General features: G+C 36.6%; 2 protein-coding genes across 8 annotated transcripts in view; both read right to left on the reverse strand.

Moving 5' to 3' along the window:
• LOC108145793 overlaps positions 1-11858 on the reverse strand; it is a 126636-nt gene extending 114778 nt beyond the window's left edge. For 2 of the 3 annotated variants that reach the window (XM_017271364.2, XM_017271363.2), the window contains exon 1: positions 11137-11858. The gene's annotated coding sequence lies outside the window, so the exon portion shown is untranslated. The remainder of the gene's footprint in view (positions 1-11136) is intronic. The other variant, XM_017271366.2, reaches the window with a different exon arrangement.
• A 3896-nt stretch (positions 11859-15754) lies between these two features.
• LOC108145832 (homeodomain-interacting protein kinase 2) overlaps positions 15755-19381 on the reverse strand; it is a 41751-nt gene continuing 38124 nt past the window's right edge. For all 5 annotated transcript variants that reach the window (XM_017271441.2, XM_017271442.2, XM_017271440.2 and 2 more), the window contains one exon: positions 15755-19317. The gene's annotated coding sequence lies outside the window, so the exon portion shown is untranslated. The remainder of the gene's footprint in view (positions 19318-19381) is intronic.

Here is a 19381-nt window from a genome sequence, read left to right on the forward strand (position 1 = left end):
GCAATCTTATGCTTTCCCATAAAAAAAAACAAAAAAAACAACAGAAAACAAGTGTTGAGCCCGAGGCTAAGGGCCTGACCGATGATTTCGATGAACGACCGATCGATGGATCGATTGGCTTTCCCCTCTTTTTTTTTATACCCATATATTTGCATTCGCCCGGAGACTAAAATCGAACATTTGTTTTAACGATAATGCATCTCCGCCCCTGCGCTCTTGCAATATTTCCACTTTTTATGAGCGGGCCACGTAATTAATGCTTGCCATTTATGGCTCACACACTCTCATGAGTGGAAAAGCTGGGAAAAACTCATATGAATAGCCGTTACGCAATCTCCGAGATAAAGCTAAGAATTTATGCCTGGCGGCTAATCATCGGTTGCCGCGCGATGACTGCGGACTTTTCAGTCACTAACCAACTAACTACGGAATGGATCATGTGCTAAGTGATCGTCATTATCCCCGCAGAACCATCTGGATTCTGTGACAAGTGCACGTAATTGAGTATCGCCTCCAGGGAGGAGCAGAGTATAGTAATCCAAGTTGATGGCTTTGGGAAAGAGGAAAAGTCCATGAACGAGCTAAAGATGAGGCGATAACTTGCAGCAGGTTTATGTTCTTGAGCGTCAGGAAATTATAAGGGGGACCAAACTATAAATGTGAAAGTAAACTTGAGTTAAAGAGTGGACTTGTTGGATAGTTAAGAATTCACAAGGAATTCCAAATGAAGATAAATAGTGCAGTAAAATATTTAGTGCTTATTCGTTGAGTGCTTGTATCAGATTTATTAAAATTGTTATTATAGAGTGTTAGCAATAAATTATATAGGTTTTTAACAAGAAAGCTTTGTCAATAAAATAAAAAATTGAATTGAAATCATTAATAAAAGGTTTTATGAAATAGTTTCTTTTAATAGGCAATAAAAAATGAATACTTTACTGTGGAATACAAATCATTTTAGTACATATAAATTATTATAAAAATAGATCTACAAAAAAAGTAAGTAAATTTCAATTACTTCGGTTTTTCATGATTTTCCCTTTATCCACCAATCTAGCCAAAGAAGAGGGCAAACCAAAGCGACACGTTTAAGTGCAAAAGTCGGCTGACGGATTGATGTGGCTTCACGTGTGTCAGCGGCAAATGTGGCACCACTGAAACCACAAGATACGAAATAAAACAGCACCACACACTCAGCTACGGATACAGATACGAGTACGAGAGTGCACAGAGAACTGCAAGCTGGTGGCAAATGTTCTGTGGGTGAGTCACCACCCAGTTTGAAACTAGTCATACCCTGGTTTGCCACTTATACCACTGTCCTCCTGTTCCTTTTACCCACACCCACTTCGCCCCCTTTAAACGTCACCCTCTCTGAATGAGCACACAATTGTTGAAACCACATTGGAAACAACAAGAAGTACACTGGGAAATAAATAAGGATAGTATGCTAACCATATATTTTCAAGCAAAAGGAAATTACGAATTTAGATGTACCAATCATCTTTCTAAAATGCTTCTTTAATAAGTATACCTTCAGAATTAAGTAATCGGATAACAATATGAGTATGAGCACACAATCTTTGAAACCTTATTTAAAACAACAAGAAGTAGGGAGGAATATAAATATCGGTATAATTTGAACGTTTTTCTATAACAATCAAAATTTCTAAATACATTTTAACGCAAAATGATAATATAAATATACCACAAACTTTTTGGTATCTGGTATTTTTTAATATATATCTTTTAAATCAACCGAATAAAATTATGAGTTTTTTTCAAGTGCAAAAAGAAGAAAACTAAGGAAAGAGCATAAAAATGCAAGGAAATTGAGGAAGGCAGGGGGGTTTTTAAGCATGGGGAAGGAGACGTCCCTGAAAAATATCGATTTCGCTTTGCTTATGGACTTTGGGCTGCCGCTTCCTCTTTCTCTCACTCTTCTCAATTTCTCAGTTTGTTGGTTTTTGTTTTGCTTGTCGCCTGCTAAGAAGGCATTCACCTCATTTCCTCCAGTGGTCAGAAAATGCAGAAGAGAGTGGGGGGAGTACGGGAGGTAGGGAAATGCAGAGTGGTCAGAGGATCATTGCATAATGCTCGCTTTTGTGCGAGTGTGCGTGCGAAGATGGCTTATCTGCTCTTCCCTTTTGTTAATCAGGAAGAGCTCCCGTGAATAAACGGACGATTCCGCTGAGACCCTTTCTGCAAAGTTTAATACTCTTTAAAATGATGTTACAAAATCCGCAATTAAATTTAATAGTTAATTTAATTAAAAAAAAAGTGATAAAAACCAGTTTACTATTTTCTAACATGTTCTTTATGATAATCAATAAATTGAATTCAATTTAAGTTATTTGAACGCTACTTTTATTCAAGATTTTGTTTGCTTGTCTTGTTACATTTTTACCCTAAAAAATGTTGATCCATTATAAACAACTTAAAGCTGAAAAATAACAAATTAAAAATGATAACAAAAAAATGACAAATTCCCCTTTCCTGTTCAACTTTCTTTTCTTGCATGAACCAATAAAAAATATTGTTTCCCTGCTAATTTATGATCGCATCTGTTTGTGCCAATTGATCTCTGGGTTGAAACCGGCAGATTGTGTTACATGGGAATTTAGTTTCTCATTTATTTTTTGTTAACCCTATATTGAGATGTAATTTGCGGGCAAATGAAAACTGCCAAAAAAAATAGCGTCAATAAATTGTTTGCTTTTTAGCTTCGCAAGTTCTTTTCGAATGGTTTTTTTTTAGGTTCCCTCGCTTATCTCCAGAGTGTTTCTTTAATGAGTTTTGCCGTTGTTCTCTTTTTCTTCATCGCAATTGGCAAACTGTAAATTAATGTCACCGAAATGGCAGCCAAACCAATTTGGAAGAGGGGAGGAAAACCGCACAAAAAGAGAAAAACAAGCGACAAGACCGGGCCAAAACCGCTTGTTGAACCACTGACAGATTTCCCTACCTTTCCGATCGCCCCGCGCGTCAATTCGTCAATTGTCAACATTTGTCAGTCTTAATAAGTTTTGCAAATGTTTGGCAAAATCTCAATTTATGCTCATGTTTCTGTGGGGTCTGGGTCTGGGAATGGGAAATGGAGGTTAAGTGGAGGTTTACTGCTTCGGTTTCGGTTTGGGTTGGGCCTTTGGACCCATGGGGAGATTTATGCTCGCCTTGGGTAACTTGGAAAAATTATGGAAGCCGGTCTGGGTCTAAGAAAATATTTTGATGAAGCTAAAAGGTTGGAAAAATGGCAACGGGTTGGTCAATAGTTGTATAAAATATGTTTATTTACTGCCATTTTAAAGTTTGATATGAAAAGGTATTTCCTGGTTCTCAGTACTTTATGTTAATCTTATTTCTTTTGTGTCGATTACATTTATTTTTTTCTGAAATTTTAATATTAATTTTATGGTCACTCTGGTTCTATATCGCACTATATTGAGGTGATAGATTCAAGCTCGATACATTCGCCTAATAGATAAAAGTCAATGAACCACTTAATTCTAATGAGTTTAAAGACCCTTAAGCTCTCCCACTCAACCAATTTCTGGTTTCTTTTTCCTTCCATTACAGACTAACAGCAAATTTTCAATTTACTTTTCAACTAAATCGAACCAGACAAGCACTGAAAGCTGGCCATTATCTTGGCTTAGCACTATCCAAGGCAAAAGCAAGGCCTTGGTAACAAGATGGACTGCCTCATTTGCTGGATTTATGGACTGCGAATGGAGCGAAGACTCATTGTCCTGCCTTGGGGGCTCCTTGAGCTCCATGAAATATGAATGTGGAACCGAAGGACAGGTGAGCAAGGCAACTTGGTCTATCCATGGGATGGATACCCATACTTATAGCCATACCCCCTTCCTAGTTCAACATTCGCACGTCGGTGCAATTTGCGGCATGCAGCAAACTTTCACATGGCGAGGCAGGCAAATTAACAGGCCCCCAAAATAAAAGTATAAATAAATCTACTACAAAATGTGCCCCACTAAAAAACACCCACAAACTGCGCGCGGATTCAAGGAAAATTAAGTCTCCTGCGAAAATTCAAATGAAAGTGAAGTGAAGTGAAGTAAAGTGAAGTGAAGAATTGATGGACACGGTGTTACCTTTCCCAGTATCTCGACTGCATGTGTGTGGGTGTGTGGGTGTGTGGGTGTGTGGGCGGGGCACCATTCCAATCCACACAAATTCGCACACACATGACAAATGCCTTGGAAGGCTCGCCAATTTAATTTATGAGCCTAGCGATCTCTATGCGATGACTATCGCCCGACGAAGCGTAACGCCCTCCTGGCATCCGGCGGCGGGTCCAAAGCGGTTAGCGGTTAACGGTAAACAGTGCCCGACTAATGCGATTAGCTGGAGGTGGGAGTGTTTTCGATATATATAGAAGGGGTGGGGCAATAAGCTCTATAAATGACAAAGTCAAGTATCGGATAAACATTGCTGTAACTGTTTACTCAGCTAGTATGCTACGTTCTTTTAATAAGTTATATTTTTTTAACAGATAAGCGTATAAAACGATTAATGGGAGATTGGAGTATTTCAGATGCAGAGTCACATATGCCATAAGTTCTCGAAAAGATAAACTCAAGTATCAAGTATAAAAAGAGGTACAACTTATCTTTAAAATATTTTATATACAAGACTTTAAAAATTATACTTTTGTGTATAAAGTTAAATTAAATTAAATTTCTGTTGCCGTTTTTACCGTGTCACGTGCTCACCGCTAAACCCAAAACTGTAGCACATTTATCGAATGCTCAACAAGCGCGATTTTCGATAAGCTCACACTCCATCCACACATGAAAGGGAGGAAGAAAAAGCCAGGTGGGAGGAGGCGGTTGGCACCCGTTTGGGGAGCAGGCTAAAGGATCGCTGGTTCATTTCGTTATCCGCCATCCGATTTGCTTAATTGCATAAATTTTTATTTGCCATGGCCGATCAGGCATTGCGATATGCAAATCGGGATCTCCGCTGGTCCAAAGGAAAATCGGAGAAGAAAGAGATGGATGGGCGGGCTGGAGAGGAAAAGCCGCGCATTAAATCACAAAAACTGAAAAACTGAAAATGGTAGCAAGGAAAACCAACCGACGACTGGCGACTTTCGCTTGAGCCAAAATCAAGCCGAAAAATAAACGAAAATTCTTCAGTTGACAGCCAGCAAAAAAAATGCAAAATCAAAGAGATCTTCGGGTGTGCTCAAGCTTGAACGCTTGTGTGTGGGAATTTCGGAAATTTTCCGACCACATTTTCTTCCTCTAGCAAAGGTCAGTGTGGGACTTTTACTTTTCTCATTTGGCTGCGGCCTTTCTGCGGTTTTCTCTGTTCATTTGTGGCCCGTGGCGTTGGTTTTGGTTCACAGGTTTTTCGTTATTAATTGTTCCCTGGGTAATTAAGAGTGCCGGCGGAAAGTGCTTTTGGATGTAAACATTCGGTCAGACAATCACTTTAAAAGCTATTTTATTGATACCCATATATTTTTGGAAGCATTGACTTGCAATAAAATTAATGCAAAGGCAGGACATTGCAAAACTCTTGGGGCTCAGATGGAAATTTAAAGTCCTGAGTTGCATTTTAAAAATGTTAAAAAAATAATTGCTTTTACTTTTTTTGGTATAATAACAAAAGCCCTCAATAGATCACAGATTCATTTTTCTCAATCAATTTGAAAATAACCATAAATCACTCTTTATCGATAAACTTTGCCCTTCGATCCTCTATAATGACTCCCCCACCACAATCATGTAATTCCAGTCTATCCACACACAATTTGCTTTAATTTCAGGCCCCATCAGATGCATTCCAGCTGAGAACTTTGACAGCAATTCTTTTCCCCGATCACTCTGCACAGCAAGCAATAAGGGAAAAATTCCGGGCTGTCAAAAAGGAGATTGCCGTAAATCAAATCCTTGACTTTGAGAATGGCAAAAGGCGAAGGAAGATCGACCCTCCACAATTCGCTTTAGATTCCCTTGTCGCACATGTTTGGAGCACTATTTATAACACCGAATCCGCTTCGGCTGGAGTATTCCCCTCCATCAACTCTTCGCTTATCGCTCTGTGGTTTACTAAAATCCGAGAATCCAAAAGGCACAGCACAGAGAAGAAGACACAAGACTGCACAATTAAGTCTGGTGGAGAAGATAGATGCGTGGATCGTCCCCTCTACAAGTTACTCTGCCACTTCTAGAGATGATAATAAAAATTCCTCTCGCTCTTCATCATTTCGAGGCGCTTCTTGCACGTCTATTCATAGAGTTGTTTTCTAGTCATGATGGAATGGCTTCGACTCGTATTTTTAGATACGCACAGCAGTTGCAGCAGTGCGCCTTTGAAATGTATCTGGCGGATGCATCTTAGCGGCCATGCCTAATTCAAGAATCACAAAGATTCCGGCAAGATGTAGATGCAAAGAAAACACCGAAACAGCTAAAGTCCAAATAGTCACTCTGGACTTGGCACCAATTCAGAATGCAGCTTCGCTATCCCACAGATACTTTTGGCGCTGCGGCATTCCACGCAAGTTAATCACCTCAATTATAGGATACCCAAGTGGTTGGGCTGTATAAGTTTTAATTGCGCCAGAATTTTGCATCTCTGGTGTCCTAAATATTTCATTTGGCAAAAAGTTGTTTGAAACGTTTGCTTATCTTCAAAGACAAAAAATATGTTTGTACAAAAGATTCAAAAAAAAAACAAAAATGCTTACTGCTTTTATACCAACTTTAATTTAACCTTATACTATATTTGTATTATTTTACACATTTAAATATTTATTTTATTCTTAATTTTGCTTTTCAGTGCTTTTGCTTTTAATCAGTGCTCATGTGACATTTTATCAAAATTATTTATAGATATAGACACAATTTTATACCTTTCACTAGCTCCTATTGAGTTATGTTAATACCAAGTTTTTTAGTCTCGAATTCCACTTAATAATCGTTTTACAACTTAATGTGGTAAAAATGGAAAAGAGGCGACGACCGAGAGAATCTTAAACCGCTTAGTGAATAAGCCAAACAAGATCTGTGGACACCTCCCCAAGACACACCCCTTCTCCACCGAGAAACGCTAAGAAATGCGAAACTATTTGAACAACATGCGAACCGGTTCCCAATGAATTTGATGTATAAATTTTGTGTTTTGTCTAACAAATTCAAGGTTAATTTTGAATGCAAAATAAATAATGCTCAGACTTACAAATTAGTTTCCGTTTAATTCAAAGAAATTCATTTACTGCTGAAAAAGATGGACATTAATTAGCGGCTGGCTAATGATTGACTTCAGCAGCTGACACAGTGGCCAAATGAGATTTTCGTTTACAGATAGTTTGACATAATTTGTAGGCGTGTTTTTCCTACTCCCCGACCCCTGCTTTCGGCCAGAAAAACATGCAACAAACAGTTGCATGTTCGTGGGCGTCAAAAGAAGCTGAGGAGAAAAACACAAACTTGATGCGGAAATGCAGATAACAAATCAAAGAGACGGAGAAAATTGAGAGAAAAACCTTTGGAAAATTAATGAGCTGCAAACAATGCGGACATCGTTAAGGGGAAAAAGATTTTTTCGGGAAAACTCAAAAAGGAGAAGGCAGAAGACGAGGGAGTGAGGTCAATATTTGGACACCGAAAACACAAAAAAAAGTAAAAGTTTCGCGCTGGGAAAAGGGAAAGGGGAAATCTTCATTTCAGATTGAACAACAAATTGAAAAGATTTTAATGATTTTGACACACGTCAATTAGATCTAGATTCATTTATCAAATCCAATCAAAACAAACCAAAAGGTGAAAAAAAATTAACGTTTAGACTGAGTAAAACTGAATTTTTGTATAGGAATTATAAAAACATGATTCTTCCAGTAAAACACCTTATTTCAAACTAATAATAATCCATTTTACAGCATTTTTGTTCTACAGATACTAAAACAATAATTTTTTTTTGCAATAAAAACTATTTCTTAATAGGGAAAACCAAACCAAGGCAAAAGCTATAACAAAAATAATGGCTGCAACCGAAATTACCAGGTAAACGATTCGCTTTTCATTTTACACCTTCCACAAAAACACAAGACCTCCAGACACAGCCATCAATTGCCGCCCCCTTCTACCATCCCCCATTAACCCTTCATTTTCCGCTGGTTGTAAACAAATCAAAAGGAGGTCAATCCATATTGGCAGAATAAAGTGGAACAAACAACAATAAACAAGAAGAGCTACAATTGCTTGAAGATTAAATGTTTACAAAACTTGGACAGACAGGCGATTGCAAAATCTCAAATGCAAAGTGCGATCACTTAGTGAAAATTAGAAGCAGAGTACCGAACGATTTTCGCAATAAATTGTGTAAATTCTAATTTTGTGCTGGAAAATGTCTATTTAGCGCAGGAAATGTTGCGGAATAAATTCGACCGTGTATATATAAAATACTGTTAATTAAAAGTTTTCAGGGGTTTTGAGAAGGGGAATTAGATGAGATCATGACGGGGAGCTTGTTCACCGAAGCAAGTGAATCAATGATCAGGAATGTTGTAATTAAACCGAGAAGAAAGAATCAAGAGCGTTTACATCGGGTGGAAAACAAATGTCAGAGAGTGTATAAAAGTATAACAGACCGTATAACGTTTTTAAAACAGAGGGGGATGATTGCAAAGAATGGGGTGTGCATTTAATGCAATAAGGGGTGGGTGAAACATCACAAATGGGAGCAAGTACAGCAAGATAAATATCAGAAGTGTGCCAGGGAACTGTGTGTGTGATGGAAACAGCTCGTAATTTTCTCCGAACACTATTTTCCAAAAGAAATCAGTCTGTATATAAAAATGGAATCTTTTTTTTATATTAAAAATAAATTTGATTATTCCATTAAGGTTTAAAATTACAGTATTTTTCCCTGAGTCGAATTTTGTGAAAATGTAGCCAAACTAAAGAGCAGGAATGTTAGGCGACAACACATTACTTTAAAAAACACAGTAATTATATACCAAAAGATTTAAAAATAAAAATGTTGAGTTTCCTTAAGAATCTTCTAAGAAATCTGGTCTATTATTAAAGAAATACAAATAAACCCAATCAATTTTAATGTTTCAATCCCAAATTAGTTCCAAAATGAGTAAACAATAGTCAAGAATTCTCTGAGATGATCTGGCAAAACTTCTTATGCCATGCTCTATTTTTTTTCCATGAAACAACAACACTTTTCTGACCTTAATTTGGCTTTCAAAAAATTACAGGAAAACAGTTAGAGTTTGGAATGCACTCAATTTTGTTAACCGAATTCGATAATTAGAGATTAAATATTGACAATCATTCTCTGAAGTTTTTGTTTAGTTTACTTAAAAGATTTTTATAATTTCCGACTTCCTGCTAGATGATTTGTATTTCATTTCTTCAACATATTTGTGAGCCGCGAAGAGTGTGGGAGAGAGATTGGGCCTCAAAACTCGTTAGGTCTTCGGTTTTGTGTCTTCGGTTAGGCAATTTGACTCTAAACTGACCTAAACCATCCCACTACTAATGAGCCATTAACACGCTTATCTCACAGGGGGAAGAAACACGGCTTAGAGACCGCAAAGACTGGCCAAAATTGGCCACGCACATGAGATGGGATTTTTATTTTGGCCCACAGAGACTCGGCACGTGAGCGTTAAAAGCCAAAACACTTTGGGGTCAAGCCGGGGAAAATGAAAATGAAAGAGCCAAGCGGCGCGAGTGGAAAATAATATGAATTTCCTCAATTAGATTTCCCAGTCGCTGACCCCAAAGCAGACACGATATAGTAAATCGAAGGAAAACTGGGGGAAAAGACGAATGCAAATCGCATTAAGACGCGCATTTATTCTGCTCCAAGGCATCGCCTTAACCCCGCCCCAAGGAAAAGGGGGAAAACTGGTGGGTGGAGAGGTTGGGGGGTCTGTGGGAAATCTATGAAGAGGGCACTAAAATGTTGCCTTAAACGATTTTCCATTTTCCGCTGGGTCAGCAGGTCAGCGAGTGGGCGAGCGGGAAACCGGGAAAGCGCGCGAGATGAATGCAATATGGAAATCAATAAATAAAAACTACATTTTCATTTAAGTGCAAAGCGAGGAAATGGTTGTGGAAAAGGCCATAGAAAACCCTGTTCAAGTGTCGCCTCCGAAAGTGGAAAATATGTTTTCTCTGCAGTGGAATGCAATATAAATAAATAAGATGACAAGCGAAAGACTCTCTTTCAAAATTTGTTTATAAAAAGTGGGATGGAAACTGAAGTGTTAATGAGAGAAATACTCAAAAAAGGATCCCTAAATTAGGCACTTTAAATTTTAAGGGATATGTGTTCAAAAATTTTTAATACGTTCAAAAAAAACAACTGGCAGAGTTCTTGTCACTTTTTAAGAAACTTTAATATGTAATTAGGTAAAACTATGTGATTTTATGTTTTTAAAAAACAAACAAAAAAGATTTTATAAATATTATGCAAAAAAAATTCTCTCTTCGGTTATGTTACACGCTTTTCTTTTTTGTCCACACGACAATCACATTTTCCATAACTTCTTTTGTATTGCTTACTTTCCTGTTGTCTGCACTTTACCGATATCAAAAAAAAAAACAACCGATTGATAGATAAGTAAAAATCAACCCACGCACATCAATAAAAAAAAACAACAATCCAAAACCACAGTCACAAACACACAGAAGAGAGTAGAAAGGCGAGAGAGAAGAAGAGCGGGAGAGAGCCAATATTAGCGCAGTTATTACGAAATCGCAATCGAAACATAACGGTTGATAGCAAAAAGCACCAACACAATACAGGGAATCGGAGGGGAAAAGTGGGGGGAAAGGAAAAGTTTGGGGAAGGGGAGTGGGTGGTTAAAAAGAAACAAGCGATCGTTCCCTCTTTCTCGCACTCACACTTGCTGACTGCACAAATTGCAGCTAAACGAAAGAAGCAGAGAGACAAAAAGAAAGACAAAGAATAAGAGTAACTGGCCAAGAAGAAGAGAATAAGAACTCAAGAACAAAATAGAAGAAAACACACACACACATGTAGCATAGTGATCAGGAAAAGAAGCGAAAAGAAATAAAGCTAAACATTCTCCTTATTTTTGATCACTTGTTTTTTTACATAGTCACTTAGATATCACATTCTCACTTTTATTGCTGGCAGCCACGCATGCGCCAAATGAGACTTTTCTGCTCCTTTAGTTTCCAATTGGAATTTGTATCCCGGCTGCAAAAACTGTTTTTTTTTTGCTTCTGCTCCACACTACATACACACATGCAGCGGCATATACAAGTGTACTGCAGTTGGCTGCGTTTTTTCAAATCAAAACATAATTTTATGTAAAGGGCCTTCTTTGGGCTGTTTTTTCATCAATTTCCTCACTTTGTTTGCCTTTATTAATTTTTTGGCCTTCCTTTATTTCGGCTTCCTTAATATTTTTCACATGCACTTTTTAGCGACGCCAACACTCACATGCACACGCACACACATGGAGAGGATGAGAAAGAGAGCGAGAGCAAAATTTCCGAATTTCCGTTGCTTCCTTTTTTTCGCTTATTTCTTTTAGCCAAATATTTTTTATTCTGGCTCTTTTTGGCACTTTTAAGCGGCTGAATTGTCGCAATTTACTTGTACAAACAACATTTAACACGATTTAAGGCCCCGACGAGTACGTTGAAAACCTGAACAATTAAACACTAATCAATGTCTGGCCTTGATTTTTGGCTTTATCCGTTTTGGCGCGATTTTATCAGTTTATCATTGTTGAATAAATGATTATTAATTAATTAATTATTTGTTTACCATGTCTCAAATTTTATTAAATTTGCTTCGCACGCGCGCCGCCAACCTCCCGCAACAGAAATAAAATTTAGAGTGACCGCCGTGGCAAAGTCGGAAAACACTTCTACCGACAAAATGAGAGTGACCAGAGCAGACTGGCGATGCCACCCGGAATCTCAGTGTTTGGTTCAGAACTTCGGTAATTAAACGGTGCCCACAACCCGTGCCACAAACCTCTGTACACTGTAAAAATTATTACCTACAGAATCTCCTATTGTGGCTAATCTACCGTTTTTTAAACAGAAATTAAGTTTCTGGATTGACTCCTATAATATAATTTATTATTATTTTTTGGATGCTAAAGTTTTCTATACCGTTTTTTTAATTGGATGTACCCTTCAATATGAGGTAAACTCCCCTTAATTATTTAAAAAAAAAGCTTTTTCAAATGTTTTTTGATAATTTTGTATTTGTTATTTGTTGTCGTTTTTTGTTTCTCTTTCTTTTGTTATTCTTTTCATTGTTAAGTTTTTTATAATTTTATTTACTTTGATAGCGTTTGTTTCCATATACACAAATACATTTAAGTATATAATGATACACGCATATCGCGCATATTAAATCATGTTCGTTTTATATATAGACATTTATTTGTAATTGTTTGTTGTGGCTGTAGATTACTACACGTTTATCCTTTTAGGCGTATTTACGAGAGTATGTAATTATCATAATTTATATGCATCTGCATCTGTGAGTTTGTGTATATGCCTCTGTATCTGTATCTGAATTTGAGTCCGTGTTGAGTGAGGCTTAGCTATAGCGTTCTACATTCACAATTCTTAAATAATCCGTTTTTTTTGTATATATTCTCTTTAAAGTGTAAAGACACTAAATTTCACAATGTTCGATTTGTTTCTCTTCATGGGCTACTACAAAGAGACAATCCCCGCTCTCCAAAATTTCCCGCAGGATGGGATTGGGAGGGTGTTCCAAGCCAGAATTAGCCGAAAAATGTTTGAGGGACTAAAGTTTGTTAGTCGTGTGTTTTGGTAATCGTAGTGTTAAAGTGTCAAGAGTATGTAAATAATTTACGAAAATGTTTGGGCTTATTTATCTCATGTATGTATGTATATAGTTTCTAATGTTATAAAATCTCTAAACAGCCATAAAAGTCAAAAGTTCTTAATCATATCTATCAATTATCTAGACGCTTTTACACTGCCACTAAGTTGACGTAACTTGAGTTAATCATTATCTTTATCGTAATATTTATTTGTATGTTTAGCTTAATTGCTGCCTAACTCTCGTGAAATCGGAACTCGATTGTTATAGGTTTTTATTTGTTGGTTAGGGGGGAACTCTATACATAAATACAAACGTTGCGGCTCATTGTTTCGTTTAGTTAGATTGGATTTGGATTTTGTTTTGCTTTTGCTTTGGTTTGGTCTCAAGACGTTCAATTTAATTTATTTATTACGATTACTTGTATTTGATAAATTAGCTGGCCTCCTAATCTCTATTGGGGGCCCCTCAAAAAGGTACGCATATCCGATTAGTACAGAGAGATATACTTATTACTTCGAGTATATACTATATATTTTGATTTGCATACATCTAAACGCTAGTATCGTTAGCTTATCAAGTACAATGCTAAATGTATCGGTGTGCTTGGTTTTTGATATAAGTTTGAATTTCATTTCCGTTTCATTATCCTTTCGATTTCGATTTCCTTAGGCCTAAATAAGAGAGGACACCAAGTAAAAACATTCAGTACACATTCATAGATACGAGTAGAATACAAAAAAGTCGATTAATTACGATTAGAGATTGGTGTGGTTGAGAGTGTTGGTGAATATATGAAATAGTTGGTGTTGGTGAATCTTCAAGATGTTGTTTGGGGGTCATTTGGAGTTGTGTTGCAGTATTGGTTATGTTTCAGTGCTAGTGAGTCTTGTGTTGGTGTACTTTAAATGAAGTGATGGTGAGTTATTCGTGATGAATAGTTAATGTTGAGTTGTGTTGCAGTATTGATGAACCATTGTAATGCTTTGTAGTGCTTTTCTAGTGTTTTTGAGTTGACTTTGACATCTAGAAGTTTTGGTTGGTGAGTTGACGTTGACGACATTGACTGGTCAAGATCAAATCTCTTCGTTGGCGATCGAAAACATTTATTTGTTGCGGGTTGCGTTCTTGGGACAGGAGCTTCTGGTTCCACATTGCCCGGCAATTCGTTGTTGTCTAACCCAGGGATCCCTTGTTCAAATCTGAGGTCGGGGATTCGTAATCGTAATCTTAGGTAGGTTTCTACAAGTGCTAGGGGAGTCAAGGTCGTACATATGAATATGACTTGGTGCCCACGCAAAAACAAACCCTATATTCTAACGGTGTGGTGAGTGATTCCTTGTCTGTGTTTATGAGTGTGATGTGTTGTGTGTGCGCGCGCTTTGATTATCCGTCTTTGGTTTACTTCCTTTCACTTTGTAATCGAATGCAAAGCCTGGCCTCTACTCGCTATTTTCGCTAATCATATCTGTATATGGATATCAGTAGTCTCTACTCGAGTTCGTATATAAAAATATTTAAATTCTTTAATCTGAAACGCGCAACCGCCAAAGTGCGGACTACCTCTCCGCCATAAGTACATCTATATTTCGTATATGTCGTTTATAAAAAGCAAATCCCATAAAAGTGCTCTCTCTGGTTTATTAAAACATATATTGTTTCGATTACTTTAGCATCACCCAATGACGACGATTCGCTCTGGCGTTTTTAATCTCACGCCTGTTTTGAAATCAGCAAAAAGGTACGATCATTTTAAATTCAATATCTTTACCGTTAGCCGTATGTCTTAGCGTGTATATGTATGTCTATGAGTATGACCTCAGCTTTAGCTGCTATTTATCATATTTCGTGTATATATATAACGTATTTTGTTGTCTGTTGTTTGGTTTTTCTTTAGGTAGGAAATATGCTAGTCTTATAAATTTCACACATCAACATTTCGGTTATCGTTAAGATCTCTTGCCTAGGAAATAATTTCTTAATTAATAAAATATATCTGCATATATATCGTAGATTAATCTGTGGTAATCTGTGTGTATTAAAAACATCTAATGTCAATCCGAACCACAATTGTTGAAGAGAGTTTTAGAAAGTTCTTCAAGTGAAGGAAACACAGGAAGAGTATATTAATATCGTAATCAAGTTACTGGTAGCCTACTAAGTCGGTATTATCCGTTTAATTTCTCATTATGCTAAGTTTGGAGAGGGCCCCTGCTAATTGTTTGGATCTCGCTCCAGCTGTCCGAAGTGCGTTTATTTTCAGTTGTTCAGGTCCAGCTTAAACGAAAGAAATCTAATTATGGACGGGTTCTTATCAATCTTGTTTGTCAACTCCTCTATATATTCTACCATCTGAATATTACAGATTGGTTGGAAATTTCCGGTTTCGGTTCGGTTCGGTTGGGGCTTCCTTCGTTCTCTAACTTGCTTTGTTTTGGTAAATGCAAAACAAAATATCTTTACTTTCCGGTAAAAGCTCATCAATTGTTGGTCAATCAAACAACTTCGTGGGGGTGGTTCAAAGTTCAAACTCTAAAGTTCAAGGTTCAAAGGGGTGTGGCGGGAGCGTGCGAAATCAATCTATAATCTGCAGAAACCTGTTTGGTCTTTAACTAAATCTAAATCAGCTGAAGCTAGCCTCTTTAACTCTAAAATTAAATTGTTGCACAATTGATTTGACTGGCCGATCGTTATCGATATTATTGCACAATAACTACGATTATTATTAAGTTCATTCACTAATCGTTTAAACTTAAAAATTATTTACTCCTTTGTAATTTGGTGGGATATATGTTGTATTTGTTGTTGTTGTTCATCATCATCATCTCCTTTTATTTTTGATTTTATGATCTTTATAGCACTAAGAAATAATAATTATAATTATAATAAGAATAAAAATAATTTAAATTAAGAAAAACGAAAATTATGATGTCTGTTCATATATATATTTACGATTTCTGTATTTTGTAGGATATATAATAGTAAGCAATATATATGGTGTATGTTGTGGCTATTTTCCATTATACATTAAATGATATATATATTAAACAAAGTTAAGCAGAGAAACAAAGTAAATTAAAAGTAAATTTAAATGGTTAAAATAGTACAGTAAAGGCAACTCATCCTTAAGTATGATTAAACAAGTACATATGAAATATTGTAGTAAACACCGATCAGCATTTATCGCTCTATAGTATCGTATATCATAATTTTTTGTTGGAAATCGAGAGGACGACGAGTACAAATATTAAGGCTACACAGTTAAAACATTTCTCATTTAAATATATACGTATATTAGAGTTTTTGTGGGGATCGGATCGGATTGGATCGGATCTTTCCGATCGCCTCCTCTTAATCCCTCTTAAATACAAATCTTTCGACAGTGGGCCACAAACGTCTTCGAGCGACCGAGACCCAGCTGACTGCTTATTGAGTGTTTAATATACGTTTAATTTGTTTGTTGTTTTCAGTTTTTCTAAATATAAATGTAATTTGTTGGTTGTTAATATAAATTTAATTTGTCGTTTAATATAAAGTTAATTTGTTTGTTTGTTGTTTTCATAAGTCTATTAACGTTTCGTTTTTGTTACATTTAAAGCGTTCTTGATTTGTTTTCTTGTTTTTTTTTTTCGATTTTGCTTTCTTTTTGATGCTCCTAAACATTGAGTAGAAAGTGAAGAAAAGTTCCTCTGCCGTCGCAGATATCTAGCATATTCGTTTATAATATAAATTTGCACACTGAGTGGGTGCAGGACAAGAAACACAAATCGGAAACACAGATCGCAACTTTTCCGCTGACATACTAAACGGTCACACAGCGGTTGTTATTCCTTTTTATTCAATACCCATGCTTATTTAACTATATATATTTTAGTTGAATGGTCCATAAAATTTCTATAAAAAAAGAACTTGTTGAATACATCTATGTCTATTATCTAGATAAGGTTCTCTCGACTTTAAACAAGAATCTTAAATCTGCCGAGCTGTGGTTTTCGCTTATTGTTTTTTACAATTGTTAGCTGCTGGTTGCCGTTATTGTTTATACACAAAATATATCCATAATTCTTTTTGTTTTCCGTATTTACTCGTATATATTCACAACACTAACGTTTCTTAATTACGCCTATGCATGCTAATTTCTCATCCTTCTTCTACTACAAAAAGTGTTTTTTTTTCGGTTGTTTAAAAGTTATTTACTTGGTTAAAAAAACGATTTGTTATCGTGCTAACGCTATTGAATTCTGCACACTAATTAGTTAACATATAGATGCATATTCCGTCTCCGTATCCGCAATGGGTTATTCATAATTTTAGGTAATTTCTATTCGCCGACGACGACGACTGACAAAAAACTTTCTGCTCCACTCTTGCTTGTTAAAAACTACATCACAATAATTATATGCTAGATCCTTTTCGTCGGAGTTAATTTATCCCGATCCCGGTCCCGAAATCGCTACTGTACACAGCTGAACTAGGAAGGGGCGGAGAGGATGGTAAATTAACTTCTGCTCTGTATCAGTATCAGTATATATTTCTTTATATAGGAAGGGACACCCTCCAAGTGCCGATTTCTCAAAGTCACATTAAGTCGACAACTGAGAAATCGGCCCCAAGAGAACCAAAAATATTAGTTGCTGCTCGGTTATTTTATACGCGACAAGTTAAGTTTAATTCTAACTACGAAATACTTTAGGAAACCTATTTAACAAGATTTAGTTTATATTTTAAATATAGGATTTAGTGGGCGTGTTTAAAGTAAGCCAGGTTTGTACAAAATTGCGTTCTCTATCTATTTACAGATTTTCTCTGGGGAAAAAGCCTAAAACAAGGGTTTGTAGTGTGGGGGGATGGGGCCAACTCTAAAAGTCTAAACTGCTAGATTGCTTTTTATTTTTGTTTGGTTTTGTACTTTAGTAAACTTTCTGAAGCGTTTCTCTAGTCGAAAGAATAACTAATACGTAGATCTTGTTTTGGGACACAGATGGGTTAAAAATAAATGTGAATTTTAAAAATTAAACGGATTGCAGAAGCAAGCCCGGTTTCTCGACTGCTAGTTAAAATTTCAGGCAGTTATAAAGTGCCGGTTAAGAAATTTTCTAAACCCTAACTCGCATTTGAGAAACCCGTACTTAGCAACGCTGATTAGTTTAAAAAAATCGGACTTTAGTTGGACTCCGGCTAGTTCTAGTATCGATATCTATGCAATTATATACAATTGTTCCTATAAATATTTGTTGTTGCTCGTTAAACATAATTTAGAATTGTTATTTGTTGTATGTTAATTGTTAATCGTATTTGTAATTCTTTTCGCGGCTATTCCTATGAGTGAGTTACGAGTGTGTAAAAAACGTTTGCCATCTAACCTCCTTGCCCCGTGTTCTATTCACTATATCTATGAGCTATGTAATTGTTAGGTTCTCTTTGTTGATATCTCCTAGGGTTATCTATTTTATTTGCTTTTTGTTTGCTAGTAAGGTTTTTGCGGTATTCAATTTGTTGTGGTTCTCTACTAACCTCCTCTAACACTAATCCTGCGTCTTCATCTTCATTTATATCTTCATCTTCATCTTCAGTTTCAGTTTCATCGTCATCTCGTTTTGTTTTGTTGCTTGTTTGTGTAAAAGGCAAATTGCATAACAATGTTGTTTATTTGTTTTTCTGGTTGCTGATGCTGTTGCTGCTGTTAAGTTTTCGTTTTCGATTTTCTGAGGTACTTGCTAGGGAATTTCGAAGCTTTCTCTTAGTGGCTTTTCAGCCTAATATGTTGCAGTTTTTCGGCATGCCATAGAATCTAGTTCCTTCTTTTGCTCTCTGGTTGATATATAGTATTCGTAATAATAGTGTTACATATGCGTGTATATAATATATAAGTGGATTATAGAGAATATTATGTGGAAGTTATCAATAAAACACACAACACACATTAATGAAACGCTTTCGTTTTGAAGAAAAAAAACCACTCTCGATATATGCCTCTAATTTGCATACTTTGAGGGTATTTGAAGCTATAGGCTGTAGTGTGTGTTTGTGTGGGTGTGGCGTTGTGCTAAATACCACACAACATGCAAAAAGTTAGCCTGAGCACTGTACACCCAGCTGCGTGTAGGAGTGCTGTACATTTATTTTTTAATATTATTAAAAAATAATAAAAACTAATAGAAATGGTTATCGGTAAGTGGTAATCAATGAATCAATGGTGAGATCCAGTGTTGTATCTCGAAAAACTAACTGAGAACTGGCGACGAGGAGGGGGACTTTGGATTTGGAGCCTATTGTTTTCGGCGTGCTTTACGTGATGCTGTTGTTGCTGTTGATGTTGCTGCTCCTGCTGCTGCTGCTGCTGTATCATCGCTGCCTGACTGCAACATGGAGTTGTTGTGGATGATGGTCTGCTGCATAAGCAGCATGAACCACCAGAACTGCTGTTGCTGCAGCTCTTGGCTCTGCTCCGGGTGATCAACAGCCTCGTCCGAGGCCACAAACGATCTGGGAATAAAAGAAGAATATCCATACATTAGCTCCAAGTTTTCGACTAGTCTGAAATCTGATT

This window comes from Drosophila elegans, unplaced genomic scaffold (genome assembly GCF_018152505.1).
Source record: "Drosophila elegans isolate 14027-0461.03 unplaced genomic scaffold, ASM1815250v1 contig_208, whole genome shotgun sequence".
Classification (NCBI taxonomy): domain Eukaryota; kingdom Metazoa; phylum Arthropoda; class Insecta; order Diptera; family Drosophilidae; genus Drosophila; species Drosophila elegans.